The sequence below is a fragment of the Oncorhynchus kisutch genome, linkage group LG6 (genome assembly GCF_002021735.2).
Source record: "Oncorhynchus kisutch isolate 150728-3 linkage group LG6, Okis_V2, whole genome shotgun sequence".
Lineage (NCBI taxonomy): Eukaryota > Metazoa > Chordata > Actinopteri > Salmoniformes > Salmonidae > Oncorhynchus > Oncorhynchus kisutch.
In genome coordinates, this window is record NC_034179.2 from 2,135,638 (window position 1) to 2,154,102 (window position 18,465).

At 44.2% G+C, this 18,465-nt stretch overlaps 1 protein-coding gene across 2 annotated transcripts in view; it reads left to right on the forward strand.

Annotated features, from left to right (window-relative positions):
• Window positions 1–9,990: 9,990 nt before the first annotated feature.
• il11ra (interleukin 11 receptor subunit alpha) overlaps window positions 9,991–18,465 on the forward strand; it is a 123,015-nt gene continuing 114,540 nt past the window's right edge. For both annotated transcript variants that reach the window (XM_031826001.1, XM_031826003.1), the window contains exon 1: window positions 9,991–10,126. The gene's annotated coding sequence lies outside the window, so the exon portion shown is untranslated. The remainder of the gene's footprint in view (window positions 10,127–18,465) is intronic.

Genomic DNA, 18,465 nt, shown 5'->3' on the forward strand with positions numbered 1-18,465 from the left:
ACTGACTGGTAGGAGACAGTCTCTACTCACAGTAGACTGAATGGTAGACTGACTGGCAGGAGACATCTCTTCTCACAGTAGACTGACTGGCAGGAGACAGTCTCTACTCACAGTAGACTGAATGGTAGACTGACTGGCAGGAGACAGTCTCTTCTCACAGTAGACTGATTGGCAGGAGACGGTCTCTACTCACAGTAGACTGAATGGTAGACTGACTGGCAGGAGACGGTCTCTACTCACAGTAGACTGAATGGTAGACTGACTGGTAGGAGACAGTCTCTACTCATAGAAGACTGAATGGTAGACTGACTGGCAGGAGACAGTCTCTTCTCCCAGTGTAGACTGACTGGCAGGAGACAGTCTCTTCTCACAGTAGACTGAATGGTAGACTGACTGGCAGGAGACAGTCTCTACTCACAGAAGACTGAATGGTAGACTGACTGGCAGGAGACAGTCTCTTCTCCCAGTAGACTGACTGGCAGGAGGCTGTCTCTTCTCACTGCTTTTGTTCAAAAGGTAAATACACACGTTGTTTGAACACCTTCTGTTCCAGGAGAAACCTTACGTCATCTCTGAGTGATACAGCCAACTCAGCACAGTACAGGAAAGCTTTTTAACCCCTCAGCAGCAGATCTCAGGAGTTACAAACAATGTTGACTGGGTCCCAAATTATAGCGTATACCCTTTTCCCGCAATAGTGCACAACTTTTGACTAGAGCCCCGTGGGCATCTATATAGGGCATAGGGTACCATTTGGGACTCCGTTGCTGAAACCCTGGACTCAACTGGGCCTCCTACAACAACATATTATAACTTTTATCTTAGCAGAGTCCCATTGTCTTTTACAAGGAAATCCTTCATCTACACCACAACATAATACAAATACAAAAAACAAACCAACTCCAGAGAAACAACCCCAATCCTCAACATAGAGCTCCCATCCCAGTCCTCAGCATAGAGGTCCCATCGCTCAGCATAGAGGTCCCTATCCCAATCCTCAACATAGAGCTCCCATCCCAGTCCTCAGCATAGAGGTCCCATCGCTCAGCATAGAGGTCCCTATCCCAATCCTCAACATAGAGCTCCAATCTCAGTCCTCAGCATAGAGGTCCCATCGCTCAGCATAGAGGTCCCTATCCCAATCCTCAGCATAGAGGTCCCTATCCCATCCCTCAGCATAGAGGTCCCTATCCCAATCCTCAGCATAGAGGTCCCATCCCTCAGCATAGAGGTCCCATCGCTCAGCATAGAGGTCCCTATCCCAATCCTCAGCATAGAGGTCCCATCCCTCAGCATAGAGGTCCCTATCCCAATCCTCAGCATAGAGGTCCCATCCCTCAGCATAGAGGTCCCATCCCAATCCTCAGCATAGAGGTCCCCATCCCATAGAGGTCCCCATCCCATAGAGGTCCCTATCCCAATCCTCAGCATAGAGGTCCCCATCCCATAGAGGTCCCTATCCCAATCCTCAGCATAGAGGTCCCCATCCCATAGAGGTCCCTATCCCAATCCTCAGCATAGAGGTCCCCATCCCATAGAGGTCCCTATCCCAATCCTCAGCATAGAGGTCCCCATCCCATAGAGGTCCCTATCCCAATCCTCAGCATAGAGGTCCCCATCCCATAGAGGTCCCTATCCCAATCCTCAGCATAGAGGTCCCCATCCCATAGAGGTCCCCATCCCATAGAGGTCCCCATCCCATAGAGGTCCCCATCCCATAGAGGTCCCCATCCCATAGAGGTCCCTATCCCAATCCTCAGCATAGAGGTCCCCATCCCATAGAGGTCCCTATCCCAATCCTCAGCATAGAGGTCCCCATCCCATAGAGGTCCCTATCCCAATCCTCAGCATAGAGGTCCCCATCCCATAGAGGTCCCTATCCCAATCCTCAGCATAGAGGTCCCCATCCCATAGAGGTCCCTATCCCAATCCTCAGCATAGAGGTCCCCATCCCATAGAGGTCCCTATCCCAATCCTCAGCATAGAGGTCCCCATCCCATAGAGGTCCCTATCCCAATCCTCAGCATAGAGGTCCCCATCCCATAGAGGTCCCTATCCCAATCCTCAGCATAGAGGTCCCCATCCCATAGAGGTCCCCATCCCATAGAGGTCCCTATCCCAATCCTCAGCATAGAGGTCCCCATCCCATAGAGGTCCCCATCCCATAGAGGTCCCCATCCCATAGAGGTCCCCATCCCATAGAGGTCCCTATCCCAATCCTCAGCATAGAGGTCCCCAGTTCTTTTCTCTGTGTTTGAATGTTAGCACCCAGCCCCAGCGATGCTGTGAACATTTGTTACTCCAGTTGGAATCTCTTGTGGAACTCTGTGTTTGTTCTTGTTTATTTATTTTTGATTATCTTTTGAGGCTTTTTCCCTGCTGTACCTACCACCTTGAGGCTTTATCCCTGCTGTACCTACCACCTTGAGGCTTTATCCCTGCTGTACCAACCACCTTGAGGCTTTATCCCTGCTGTACCTACCACCTTGAGGCTTTATCCCTGCTGTAACTACCACCTTGAGGCTTTTTCCCTGCTGTACCAACCACCTTGAGGCTTTATCCCTGCTGTACCTACCACCTTGAGGCTTTATCCCTGCTGTAACTACCACCTTGAGGCTTTATCCCTGCTGTACCACCACATTGAGGCTTTTTCCCTGCTGTACCAACCACCTTGAGGCTTTATCCCTGCTGTACCTACCACCTTGAGGCTTCTTCCCTGCTGTACCTACCACCTTGAGGCTTTATCCCTGCTGTACCTACCACCTTGAGGCTTCTTCCCTGCTGTACCTACCACCTTGAGGCTTTATCCCTGCTGTACCTACCACCTTGAGGCTTTATCCCTGCTGTACCTACCACCTTGAGGCTTTATCCCTGCTGTACCTACCACCTTGAGGCTTTTCCCTGCTGTACCACCACCTTGAGGCTTTATCCCTGCTGTACCTACCACCTTGAGGCTTTATCCCTGCTGTACCACCACCTTGAGGCTTTTTCCCTGCTGTACCAACCACCTTGAGGCTTTATCCCTGCTGTACCTACCACCTTGAGGCTTCTTCCCTGCTGTACCTACCACCTTGAGGCTTCTTCCCTGCTGTACCTACCACCTTGAGGCTTTATCCCTGCTGTACCTACCACCTTGAGGCTTTATCCCTGCTGTACCTACCACCTTGAGGCTTTATCCCTGCTGTACCTACCACCTTGAGGCATTTCCCTGCTGTACCACCACCTTGAGGCTTTATCCCTGCTGTACCTACCACCTTGAGGCTTTATCCCTGCTGTACCTACCACCTTGAGGCTTTATCCCTGCTGTACCTACCACCTTGAGGCTTTATCCCTGCTGTACCTACCACCTTGATGCCTGGATATTTTTTTAAAAATGCCTTCCTAACCATCTTAAATAAACATGCCCCATTTAAGAAATTTAGAACCAGGAACAGATATAGCCCTTGGTTCTCCCCAGACCTGACTGCCCTTAACCAACACAAAAACATCCTATGGCGTTCTGCATTAGCATCGAACAGCCCCCGTGATATGCAGCTGTTCAGGGAAGCTAGAAATCATTATACACAGGCAGTTAGAAAAGCCAAGGCTAGCTTTTTCAAGCAGAAATTTGCTTCCTGCAACACTAACTCAAAAAAGTTCTGGGACACTGTAAAGTCCATGGAGAATAAGAACACCTCCTCCCAGCTGCCCACTGCACTGAAGATAGGAAACACTGTCACCACTGATAAATCCACCATAATTGAGAATTTCAATAAGCATTTTTCTACGGCTGGCCATGCTTTCCACCTGGCTACTCCTACCCCGGACAACAGCACTGCACCCCCAACAGCAACTCGCCCAAGCCTTCCCCATTTCTCCTTCTCCCAAATCCATTCAGCTGATGTTCTGAAAGAGCTGCAAAATCTGGACCCCTACAAATCAGCCGGGCTAGACAATCTGGACCCTTTCTTTCTAAAATTATCTGCCGAAATTGTTGCCACCCCTATTACTAGCCTGTTCAACCTCTCTTTCGTGTCGTCTGAGATTCCCAAAGATTGGAAAGCAGCTGCGGTCATCCCCCTCTTCAAAGGGGGGGACACTCTTGACCCAAACTGCTACAGACCTATATCTATCCTACCGTGCCTTTCTAAGGTCTTCGAAAGCCAAGTCAACAAACAGATTACCGACCATTTCGAATCTCACCATACCTTCTCTGCTATGCAATCCGGTTTCAGAGCTGGTCATGGGTGCACCTCAGCCACGCTCAAGGTCCTAAACGATATCTTAACCGCCATCGATAAGAAACATTACTGTGCAGCCGTATTCATTGATCTGGCCAAGGCTTTCGACTCTGTCAATCACCATATCCTCATCGGCAGACTCGACAGCCTTGGTTTCTCAAATGATTGCCTCGCCTGGTTCACCAACTACTTCTCTGATAGAGTTCAGTGTGTCAAATCGGAGGGTCTGCTGTCCGGACCTCTGGCAGTCTCTATGGGGGTGCCACAGGGTTCAATTCTTGGACCGACTCTCTTCTCTGTATACATCAATGAGGTCGCTCTTGCTGCTGGTGAGTCCCTGATCCACCTCTACGCAGACGACACCATTCTGTATACTTCCGGCCCTTCTTTGGACACTGTGTTAACAACCCTCCAGGCAAGCTTCAATGCCATACAACTCTCCTTCCGTGGCCTCCAATTGCTCTTAAATACAAGTAAAACTAAATGCATGCTCTTCAACCGATCGCTACCTGCACCTACCCGCCTGTCCAACATCACTACTCTGGACGGCTCTGACTTAGAATACGTGGACAACTACAAATACTTAGGTGTCTGGTTAGACTGTAAACTCTCCTTCCAGACCCATATCAAACATCTCCAATCCAAAGTTAAATCTAGAATTGGCTTCCTATTTCGCAACAAGGCATCCTTCACTCATGCTGCCAAACATACCCTTGTAAAACTGACCATCCTACCAATCCTCGACTTTGGCGATGTCATTTACAAAATAGCCTCCAATACCCTACTCAACAAATTGGATGCAGTCTATCACAGTGCAATCCGTTTTATCACCAAAGCCCCATATACTACCCACCATTGCGACCTGTACGCTCTTGTTGGCTGGCCCTCGCTTCATACTCGTCGCCAAACCCACTGGCTCCATGTCATCTACAAGACCCTGCTAGGTAAAGTCCCCCCTTATCTCAGCTCGCTGGTCACCATAGCATCTCCCACCTGTAGCACACGCTCCAGCAGGTATATCTCTCTAGTCACCCCCAAAACCAATTCTTTCTTTGGCCGCCTCTCCTTCCAGTTCTCTGCTGCCAATGACTGGAACGAACTACAAAAATCTCTGAAACTGGAAACACTTATCTCCCTCACTAGCTTTAAGCACCAACTGTCAGAGCAGCTCACAGATTACTGCACCTGTACATAGCCCACCTATAATTTAGCCCAAACAACTACCTCTTTCCCAACTGTATTTAATTTTTATTTATTTATTTATTTTGCTCCTTTGCACCCCATTATTTTTATTTCTACTTTGCACATTCTTCCATTGCAAAACTACCATTCCAGTATTTTACTTGCTATATTGTATTTACTTTGCCATCATGGCCTTTTTTGCCTTTACCTCCCTTCTCACCTCATTTGCTCACATGGTATATAGACTTGTTTATACTGCATTATTGACTGTATGTTTGTTTTTACTTCATGTGTAACTCTGTGTCGTTTTATCTGTCGAACTGCTTTGCTTTATCTTGGCCAGGTCGCAATTGTAAATGAGAACTTGTTCTCAACTTGCCTACCTGGTTAAATAAAGGTAAATAAATAATAAATAAATTGAGGCTTTATCCCTGCTGTACCTACCACCTTGAGGCTTTATCCCTGCTGTACCTACCACCTTGAGGCTTTATCCCTGCTGTACCACCACCTTGAGGCTTTATCCCGCTGTACCTACCACCTTGAGGCTTTATCCCTGCTGTACCAACCACCTTGAGGCTTTATCCCTGCTGTACCTACCACCTTGAGGCTTTATCCCTGCTGTACCAACCACCTTGAGGCTTTATCCCTGCTGTACCTACCACCTTGAGGCTTTATCCCTGCTGTGCCTACCACCTTGAGACTTTATCCCTGCTGTACCTACCACCTTGAGGCTTTATCCCTGCTGTACCTACCACCTTGAGGCTTTATCCCTGCTGTACCTACCACCTTGAGGCTTCTTCCCTGCTGTACCTACCACCTTGAGGCTTCTTCCCTGCTGTACCTACCACCTTGAGGCTTTATCCCTGCTGTACCTACCACCTTGAGGCTTTATCCCTGCTGTACCTACCACCTTGAGGCTTTTCCCTGCTGTACCACCACCTTGAGGCTTTATCCCTGCTGTACCTACCACCTTGAGGCTTTATCCCTGCTGTACCACCACCTTGAGGCTTTACCTTTTGACTTGGAGGATTACCTTTTTCTCTTGGAATTACTTTTGATGTTGTGGATTTATATATGTGCCTGAATATCTTTCCTTTTTACTTTATTAAAACACAATCTCAAGTACTGCTGTGTCTGCCTCATCTTCTGTGTTCTGCCGACTATTAGTGGCTCAGTTTGCTAAGTGACTGTTTCTCACACTGGAGACCCGAGTTCGTAACCGGGTCCTGACACTTTTTTCTCAGAAATGATACCAACATCTTACAGAACTTGCTAAGGCTGGGAAGGAGAGGAATTACCTCAGTTCAATTGACTGTTTTCCAAATTGAGATGAATCACCTGCAGAGTCAGATATAAAACTACCTTGATATGCTTTAATTGAGATAGTACATTGGTTTCTCAGATGTCTGAAAAATTGCCAAACATTATTAGAGTCAGTTTTTCTACGTTTTGGCCCAGGTGTGGTTTCTCATCAGAATTACTTCTGCTAGTTCCTTAGAGAACCAAGGTTGTTCTACTGTATCTATAATCCTACTGGTTTTACAGTATGTGGTCTGTTCTACTGTATCTATAATCCTGCTGGTTTTACAGTATGTGGTCTGTTCTACTGTATCTATAATCCTACTGGCTTTACAGTATGTGGTCTGTTCTAATGTATCGGTATCAATAATCCTAATAGTTTTACAGTATGTGGTCTGTTCTACTGAATCTATAATCCTACTAGTTTTACAGTATGTGGTCTGTTCTACTGTATCTATAATCCTACTGGCTTTACAGTATGTGGTCTGTTCTACTGTATCGGTATCTATAATCCTACTAGTTTTACAGTATGTGGTCTGTTCTACTGAATCTATAATCCTACTAGTTTTACAGTATGTGGTCTGTTCTACTGAATCTATAATCCTACTAGTTTTACAGTATGTGGTCTGTTCTACTGAATCTATAATCCTACTTGTTTTACAGTATGTGGTCTGTTCTACTGAATCTATAATCCTACTAGTTTTACAGTATGTGGTCTGTTCTACTCAATCTATAATCCTACTGGTTTTACAATATGTGGTCTGTTCTACTGAATCTATAATCCTACTAGTTTTACAGTATGTGGTCTGTTCTACTGAATCTATAATCCTACTAGTTTTACAGTATGTGGTCTGTTCTACTGAATCTATAATCCTACTGGTTTTACAGTATGTGGTCTGTTCTACTGAATCTATAATCCTACTAGTTTTACAGTATGTGGTCTGTTTTTCTGAGGTATACAGTGCCTTCGGAATGTATTCAGACCCCTTGACTTTTTCAGTAGTTTGTTACATTACAGCCTTATTCTAAAATTCATATATTTTTTTATGTTTTGTGCAATACCCCATAATGACAGAAACACCTTATTTACATAAGTATTCAGACACTTTGCTATGAGACTCGAAATTTAGCTCAGGTGCATCCTGTTTCCAATGATCATCTTTGAGATGTTTCTACAACTTGATTGGAGTCCATCGGTGTTAAATTCAATTGATTGGACATGATTTGAAAAGGCACACACCTGCCTTTCCAGTTGCATATAAGTGCAAAGAAGGTCTGGTAGAAGGAATTGTCCGAAGAGCTCCGAGACAGGATTGTGTCGAGGCACAGATCTGGCGGAAGGGTACAAAGACATTTCTGCAGCATTGAAGGTCCTCAAGAACACAGTGGCCTCCAATATTCTTAATTGGAAGATGATTGGAACCATCAAGACTCTTCCTAGAGCTGACCGCCCGGCCAAGCTGAGCAATCGGGGGAGAAGGGCCTTGGTCAGGGAGGTGACCAAGAACTTGATGGTCATATCTGACAGAGTTCTAGAGTTCTTCTGTGGAGATGGGAGAAACTTCCAGAAGGACAACCATCTCTGCATCATTCCACCAATCAGGCCTTTATGGTACAGTGGCTAGACGGAAGCCACTCCTCAGTAAAAGGCACATGACAGCCCGCTTGGAGTTTGCCAAAAGGCACCTAAGGACTCTCAGACCATGAGAGACTAGATTCTCTGGTCTGATGAAAACAAGATTGAACTTCACATCTGGAGGAAACGTAGCACCATCCCTACGGTGAAGCATGGTGGTGGATCATGCTGAGGGAATTTTTCAGTGGCAGGGACTGGGAGACTAGTCAGGATCGAGGCAAAGATGAACGGAGCAAAGTACAGAGAGATCCTTGATGTAAACATGCTCCAGAGCACTCAGGACCTCAGACTGGGGCGAAGGTTCACCTTCCAACAGGACAACTATAAGGGCACAGGGCGAGACCCAGATGCAGACACTGGATGCCGATGGTTCAAGTCTCTGATATTTATTGTAATCCAAGGGGTAGGCAAGAGAATCGTCATGGACAGGCAAAAGATCATAACAAGATCAGAGTCCAGGAGGTACAGAGTGGCAGGCAGGCTCGAGGTCAGGGCAGGCAGTATGGTCAGGCAGGCGGGTTCAGAGACAAGGCAGGCAGGGGTCAAAACCGGGAGGACTAGCAAAAACAGAGAAAAGGAAAAAGCAGGCGCATGGAATAACACGCTGGTTGACTTGACAAAACAAGACCAACTGGCCACAGACAAACAGGGAACACAGGAATAAATACCCAGGGACTACTGGGGAAAGCAGGTGACACCTGGAGGTGGGTGGAAACAATCACAAAGACAGGTGAAACAGATCAGGGCGTGACAGACAACAACCCTAACCACACAGTCAAGACAATGCAGGAGTGGCTTCGGGACAAGTCTCTGAATGTCTTTGAGTGGTCTAGCCAGAGCCAGGACTTGAACCCAATCGAACATCTCTGGAGAAACCTGAAAACAGCTGTGCAGCGACGCTCCCCATCCAACCTGACAGAGCTTGAGAGGATCTGCAGAGAAGAATGGGAGAAACTCCCCAAATACAGGTGTGCCAAGCTTGTAGCATCATACCCAAGAAGACTTGAGGCTGTAATCGCTGCCAAAGGTGCTTCAACAAAGTCCTGATTAAAGGGTCTGAATACTTATGTGATATTTCAGTTTCGTATTTTTTATAAATTAGCAAATATTAAAAAATATATATATGTTTTTGCTTCGTCATTATAGGGTATTGTGTGTAGATTGATGAGGGGGGAAAAACGATTTCATCCATTTTAGAAGAAGGTTGTAAACTAACAAAATGTGGGGAAAAATCAATGGGTCTGAATACTTTCTGAAGGCACTATGGGTCCAGAATGTGTGCATTAGTACTATGTTAAAACATTTTTCGATTCGATTCTGTTCGATAATGTACTGTTATTAGGCCTATATATTTACAGCACGTTTACTGTAGGATCTACCTATCGTTGACAAAGGATTTATAAAACATCTAACCAATGTTGACTGCCCCGCTCCTCCAATTCCCACATACGGACACAGCACCGTGACCTGCCCCCGTAATCCCCCCTGCAGGAAACACGGTGTCGGCCTCCTCCTTACTGACTGCTCCGCTCCTCCAATGCCTACACACGGACACAGCACCGGGACCTGCCCCCCTAAACCCCCCTGCAGGAAACACCGTGTCGGCCTCCTTCTTACTGACGCCCCGCTCCTCCAATGGGATCCTGTCTGGAACACCGCTGGCACCGTTTCACAGCTCAATTTGTCCCGGAGTCGACTATCTGCAGTTCGGAAAGTAAAACTCGACATAGTCGAAGTCATGGACCGCGAACACCCGAAAATGCCTTTTTAACTTTTGAAGATATTGAAGGTAAGTTGTTTTCACTTTTAAAACTATGTTCGCGAAAGTTATAAATTTAGACACAGAATAGGAATTGGTATGACTCCGTTGAGTGTAACCATGGAAAAGGTTTCGTTCTGTAGCCTATCTAGGACTCAATACTAGTTTCAGTATTTTATATTACAACTACTGCAGGAGATGTCTTATGTTAAATGGTTAGATATGTCTGTAGATTTAATTTGATTGATTGCGAGAATAACTCATGTTTCAAACTCCAGCCGATCCACTATTATTGATGTTTCAGTAATGTTCAAATGGCTCCAATAAACAGCTAACAGCTAGTATTGATCCGTTTAAACTCAACTAAAGTTACAAAGAAAGATTGAAACCAAAAAAGAAAAAAAGAAAGAGATTCCAAATACATTGTTGTTGTTTATCATAATTTAAAAACATTATAATAACTTTCATCAAAGGCCAAAGTGTTTATAGATTCAATTTAAACGATTTAAAAATGTATATGTTAGATACACATTTTACACTAACCAATACTATAAAGAAATGCCTATGTATTCTTATAAGTATTTATAAAATGTTGAAAAAAGTTGCCTGTTTTAAAAAAATGTGCTTCATCCAAAGAAGTGGTGCAACGTTTTACACTTGAGAATAGATCAGTATTTAGTCTGTCGATCTGTAGTCCGAATGCTGACCATGGTTCTCTGAGCTACATTACCGTGCAAAGGCTTGGGGTCATGAACACATACATGACATGAGTTGCAAAATGAATAGGAAATATAGTCAAGACATTGATAAGGTTATAAATAATGATTTTTAATTGAAATAATAATTGTGGCCTTCAAACTTTGCTTTCATCAAAGGAATCGTCCATTTGCAGCAATTACAGCCTTTCAGACCTTTGACATTCTAGTTGTTAATTTGTTGAGGTCATCTGAAGAGATTTCACCCCATGCTTCCTGAAGCACCTCCCACAAATTGGATTGGATTGATGGGCACTTCTTACTTACCATACTGTCAAGCTGCTCCCACAACAGCTCAATAGGGTTGAGATCCGGTGACTGTGTTGGCCACTCCATTATAGACAGAATACCAGCTGACTGCTTCTTCCTTAAATAGTTCTTGCATAGTTTGGACCTGTGCTTTGGGTCATTGTCCTGTTGTAGGAGGCAGTTTGTGCTGTTCCGTGAAGGGAGTAGTACACATCGTTGTACGAGATCTTCAGTTTCTTGGAAATGTATTGCGTGGAATAGCCTTCATTTCTCAGAACAAGAATAGACTGAAGAGTTTCAGAAGAAAGTTATTTGTTTTTGTCCATTTTGAGCCTGTAATTGAACCAACAAATGCTGATGCTGCAGATACTCAACTAGTCTAAAGAAGGCCAGTTTTATTGCTTCTTTAATCAGAACAACAGTTTTCAGCTGTGCTAACATAATTGTAAAAGGGTTTTCTAATGATCAATTAGCCTTTTAAAGTTATAAACTTGGATTAGTGGCAGGTAGCCTAATGGTTAGAGTGTTGGGCCAGTAACCAGCAGGTAGCCTAATGGTTAGTGTTGGGCCAGTAACCAGCAGGTAGCCTAATGGTTAGAGTGTTGGGCCAGTAACCAGCAGGTAGCCTAATGGTTAGAGTGTTGGGCCAGTAACCAGCAGGTAGCCTAATGGTTAGAGTGTTGGGCCAGTAACCAGCAGGTAGCCTAATGGTTAGAGTGTTGGGCCAGTAACCAGCAGGTAGCCTAATGGTTAGAGTGTTGTCTGAGTCATGTGTCTCTGAGCTGTGTGTCTCTGAGCTGTGTCTCTGAGCTGTGTGTCTCTGAGCTGTGTGTCTCTGAGCTGTGTGTCTCTGAGCTGTGTGTCTCTGAGCTGTGTCTCTCTGAGCTGTGTATCTCTGAGCTGTGTGTCTCTGAGCTGTGTGTCTCTGAGCTGTGTGTCTCTGAGCTGTGTGTCTCTGAGCTGTGTCTCTCTGAGCTGTGTCTCTCTGAGCTGTGTGTCTCTGAGCTGTGTGTCTCTGAGCTGGGTGTCTCTGAGCTGTGTGTCTCTGAGCTGTGTGTCTCTGAGCTGTGTGTCTGAGCTGGGTGTCTCTGAGCTGTGTGTCTGAGCTGGGTGTCTCTGAGCTGGGTGTCTCTGAGCTGTGTGTCTCTGAGCTGTGTGTCTCTGAACAGGGTGTCTCTGAGCAGGGCGTCTCTGAGCTGTGTGTCTCTTGAGCTGTGTGTCTCTGAGCTGTGTGTCTCTTGAGCTGTGTGTCTCTTGAGCTGGGTGTCTCTGAGCTGGGTGTCTCTGAGCTGGGTGTCTCTGAGCTGGGTGTCTCTGAGCTGGGTGTCTCTGAGCTGGGTGTCTCTGAGCTGGGTGTCTCTGAGCTGGGTGTCTCTGAGCTGTGTGTCTCTGAGCTGTGTCTCTGAGCTGGGTGTCTCTGAGCTGTGTGTCTCTGAGCTGGGTGTTTCTGTCCATGGTTCTTCAGTCTTTTTCATTTCCTTTGTTCAGTCATAACTTCATCCAAACGTTGTCTCTTGATATCATGTTGATACACAACAAACACACACACACACAGAAAGGGGAAGAGACAACCTCAGTGCCTGTGTGCGTAACCTTCGCGGTCCTACTTGGGATTGTACCGTTGTACCCCCATCCTGGGTATCATGTTGGAGTTGTGTCATGTTGGAGTTGTGTCATGTTGGATTTGTGTCATGATAGAGTTGTATTACGTTGGAGTTCTGTCATGATAGAGTTCTGTCATGATAGAGTTGTGTCATGATAGAGTTGTGTCATGATAGAGTTGTGTCATGATAGAGTTGTGCCATGATAGAGTTGTGCCATGATAGAGTTGTGTCATGATAGAGTTGTATTACGTTGGAGTTCTGTCATGATAGAGTTGTGCCATGATAGAGTTGCGTTATTGCCTGGTCTCTATACAGGCATTCAGAAAAACTAGACCAAAAGTCAACATCAAATCAACCGTATATCAAATATGCTTAGATTGTGTTTGTCTGTCTATTTGAAATAGCTGAGATTTGGATCGTCTTCCTATATTAGTAGCCAGCATAGAACATGCTGTAGGCCGACTGTAGGTATTTGGTTCTTGTTTGCTAAGCTACTAAGTAGAAAAAGTATAGAAACATGTGTGGTGAGTGTTACTATGCATACCTTCGCTGTGTGGATCGTAATTGTAGATGCTGTCAAAATACACTAGCTGGTATGAAGTCTAATATCACTGTGGAAAAAATGTATATAGTGTTTGAACCCTCTGTGAGTAAAATAGAAAACAAAATTATATACTGTAAAGAGGAGGATGGCTCGGTCATTCCTCCAGTCTGCAGAAGAGGAGGATGGCTCGGTCATATCTCCAGTCTGCAGAAGAGGAGGATGGCTCGGTCATTCCTCCAGTCTGCAGAAGAGGAGGATGGCTCGGTCATATCTCCAGTCTGCAGAAGAGGAGGATGGCTCGGTCATATCTCCAGTCTGCAGAAGAGGAGGATGGCTCGGTCATTCCTCCAGTCTGCAGAAGAGGAGGATGGCTCGGTCATTCCTCCAGTCTGCTGAAGAGGAGGATGGCTCGGTCATATCTCCAGTCTACAGAAGAGGAGGATGGCTCGGTCATTCCTCCAGTCTACAGAAGAGGAGGATGGCTCGGTCATTCCTCCAGTCTGCAGAAGAGGAGGATGGCTCGGTCATTCCTCCAGTCTGCTGAAGAGAAGGATGGCTCGGTCATTCCTCCAGTCTGCTGAAGAGAAGGATGGCTCGGTCATTCCTCCAGTCTGCTGAAGAGAAGGATGGCTCGGTCATTACTCCAGTCTGCAGAAAAGGAGGCCTCACTCTAAATAAAGGAGTTTGAATGGAATGCTGACACTAACACGTTTGCATCCCAAATGGCACCCTATTCGCTATAGTGCCAAATGGCCCATTGTAACAAGTAGTGCACTATACAGGGGATAGGGTGCCATTTGGGACTGAACATGGTAATAAGCTCCACTGTACATTCTCCATCACAACCATTTGAATTCAGAATGCTGACATGGAACCAGTGGCCTTCAGAACACTAACACAGGACTGGAAACACTCAGAACATAGTTATCTGAGAAACACAGTTCCAACATGAAAGTGAGGAAGCTAGATGGAGACTTTGAATCGTATCTGAACTGGACATGAAATGGCAGGCTGGAGTTATAACTAACTGGTGGTTAGCATTGTTGGAGTCCATGGCTTTGTTTCCATACTGCTCTCGCCTCTTCCTCTCCCTTCTTCTACTCTCCTCTCCCTTCTTCTACTCTCCTCTCCTCTCCCTTCTTCTACTCTCCTCTCCTCTCCCTTCTTCTACTCTCCTCTCCTCTCCCTTCTTCTACTCTCCTCTCCTCTCCCTTCTTCTACTCTCCTCTCCTCTCCCTTCTTCTACTCTCCTCTCCCTTCTTCTACTCTCCTCTCTTTTCCTATCCTCTCCTCTCCTCTCCTGTCTTTTCCTCTCCTCTCCTCTCCTCTCCTCTCCTCTCCTCTCCTCTCCTCTCCTCTCCTCTCCTCTCCTCTCCTCTCCTCTCCTCTCCTCTCCTCTCCTCTCCTCTCCTCTCCTCTCCTCTCCTCTCCTCTCCTCTCCTCTCCTCACCTCTCCTCTCCTCTCCTCACCTCTCCCTACTTTCTATCTTTATAGTTGAGTCTCATCTCCTGCCAAATCTTAACTCCACATGATCTGTACACACTAATTTATGTGTTCTTTGAAGCTCAGAGAGAGAGAGAGAGAGGCAAAGGGGAAGAGGCAGAGAGAGAGAGGCAATGGGAGAGAGGCAGAGAGAGAGAGAGGGGCAAAGGGAGAGAGAGAGGGGCAAAGGGAGAGCGAGAGAGGCAGAGAGAGAGGCAGAGAGAGGGGGGGTAAGTGAGGCCTGCCCATGCTCAGAGAGACAGAGACTGGGGTCTGGTTTCAATAAAGGACTCTTTTGGCACAGAGGAACTGCATCACTTTCTACTTCACTATTCCGGGGTGGGTCCTCCTCAGACAGACAATTCTCCCAACACATCACGAGGCGGACATGTCGGAACGTCACCATTCAAAACCAAGTTTTGAAGGCAAAACCTTTGCAGTGGTTTCAGTAACGATAGTTGTTGCAAACTAGCCACTTGTGAAATGCACTCATTAAAAATAACCTCTGATCTCCATCTTGCTAGCTACTATTTAGTATTTTATTCAAGCGTATAGAGTTGTGACGTAGGCAGGGAAGGTGTTCTTCTGTGCCAAAAGAGTCCATAATTTTAACCAGACCCTAGTCAGTACTGTCGAGGGAGATGCAGAGAGAGAGATTCCGACTGACTCATTTCCAACATCAGTGCTGAGATAGGAGGGTAAGTGGACCAGAGTCTGAAAGGTTTAATGACTGTTGACTCACAGACTGTGTCGCAAATGGTACCCTATTCCTTATAGGCTCTGGTCAACAGTAGTACACTATGTAACCTCTGGTTGATATACACAGAACCAAGGGTAATGAGAGAGTAAATATTAGCATTTTATACGAGTGGGTATAATGCCTAGTAAATAAAGGTTAAATAAAATAAAATAATCCTGGATGCTGATTGGATAAAACCGCTTTCCAGCCAGTGTCTGTCTGTTCCAAAAGTTACCACCGGCTAAAGCTATGAGGTTTAAATGCTTGTTCCATCTCACTGCGCATCCACTGTCTCATCAGCCCAGCCAGACAATTTATAAACTTGTAAAACTGTTCCATCTCACTGCGCATCCACTGTCTCATCAGCCCAGCCAGACAATTTATGAACTTGTAAAACTGTTCCATCTCACTGCGCATCCACTGTCTCATCAGCCCAGCCAGACAATTTATAAACTTGTAAAACTGTTCCATCTCACTGCGCATCCACTGTCTCATCAGCCCAGCCAGACAATTTATAAACTTGTAAAACTGTAAAAAGCTTTTTGACATTATCTCCCCTTTCTTTTAAACTAGCATTTGGTTTTCAACAGTGGACATTTGTATAAACCTTGCTGTCTGTCCCTCTGACATTTCCAACATTGTTTTAAGTCCATATTGAAATTCGATCTCCAACTGTCCCATTTGTAAATAAGAATTTGTTCTTAACTGACTTGCCTAGTTAAATAAAGGTTACATTTCAGAAGAATAAAGAGTAATGAATGTGTCGGGAGTCGGGACGAGACATACAGGCAGCTTTTCTCAACCAGTTGAAATCATGAATCTGTATCATTTTTATGGATCTATATACAAATAAATGTCAATAGAAACCAGGTCAAAGCAAACCAAGTGCAGCTAGTTTACAGTCTTTCAGCTCCCGTGTGAAGTGAATGTTTTGGCTGTGTTGTTGGCTGTGTTGTTGGCTGTGTTAGCTGTAGTGTTAGCTGTAGTGTTAGCTGTAGTGTTAGCTGTAGTGTTAGCTGTGTTGTTGGCTGTGTTAGCTGTAGTGTTAGCTGTAGTGTTAGCTGTAGTGTTGGCTGTGTTGTTAGCTGTAGTGTTAGCTGTAGTGTTAGCTGTAGTGTTAGCTGTGTTGTTGGCTGTGTTGTTAGCTGTATACCCTGGAAGCCAATACACTACCATATACTACCATACACTACTATATACTACTACAATACACTACTATATACTACTACAATACACTACTATATACTACAATACACTACTATATACTACCATATACTACTATATACTACTACAATACACTACTATATACTACAATGCACTACTATATACTACTACAATACACTACCATATACTACTACAATACACTACTATATACTACTAATGCCCTGGAAGCCAATATCACTTTTAAATAGGAAATGACTGGACGAGTCTAGCAGCAAGTTCACTGCTTCTCTGTGTGAGTCACAGTTAGAGGAGACAGGCCTGGGTCAAGGATCAAATGCATGTCTCTATACAGCCACATTACTATGGCCTACAACACACTACTATATACTACTATATACTTCTACACACTACTACACACTACTATATACTACTACACACTACTACACACTACTATATACTACTACACACTACTACACACTACTATATACTAATATATACTACTATATACTACTACACACTACTACACACTACTATATACTACTACACACTACTACACATTACTATATACTAATATATACTACTATATACTACTACACACTACTATATACTACTACACACTACTACATACTACTATATACTACTACACACTACTACACACTACTATATACTAATATATACTACTATATACTACTACACACTACTACACACTACTATATACTAATATATACTACTATATACTACTACACACTACTACACACTACTACACACTACTATATACTACTACACACTACTACACATTACTATATACTCATATATACTACTATATACTACTACACACTACTACACACTACTATATACTACTACACACTACTACACACTACAACACACTACTATATACTACTATATACTTCTACACACTACTACACACTACTATATACTACTACACACTACTACACACTACTATATACTACTACACACTACTACACACTACTACACACTACTATATACTACTATATACTACTACACACTACTACACACTACTATATACTACTACACACTACTACACATTACTATATACTAATATATACTACTATATACTACTACACACTACTATATACTACTACACACTACTACATACTACTATATACTACTACACACTACTACACACTACTACACACTACTATATACTACTACACACTACTACACATTACTATATACTAATATATACTACTACACACTACTACACACTACTATATACTACTACACACTACTATATACTACTACACACTACTATATACTACTATATCCTACTACACACTACTATATATTACAACACACTACTATATATTACTACACACTACTATATACTACCACACACTACTGTATACTACTACACACTGCTATATACTACTACACATTGCTACACACTGCTACACACTGCTACACACTACGAAATACTACTATATACTACTACACACTGATTCACACTGCTACACACTACTATATGCTACTATATACTCCTATATACTACAATACACTACTACACACTACTATATGCTACTATATACTCCTATATACTACAATACACTACTACACACTACTATATACTACTACACACTGATTCACACTGCTCCACACGACTATATACTACTACACACTACTATATACTACTATATACTACTACACACTGCTACACACTACAACACACTGCTACACACTACTACACACTACTATATACTGCTACACACTACTATATACTACTATATACTACTACACACTACTATATACTACAATACACTACTATATACTACTACACACTACTATATACTAC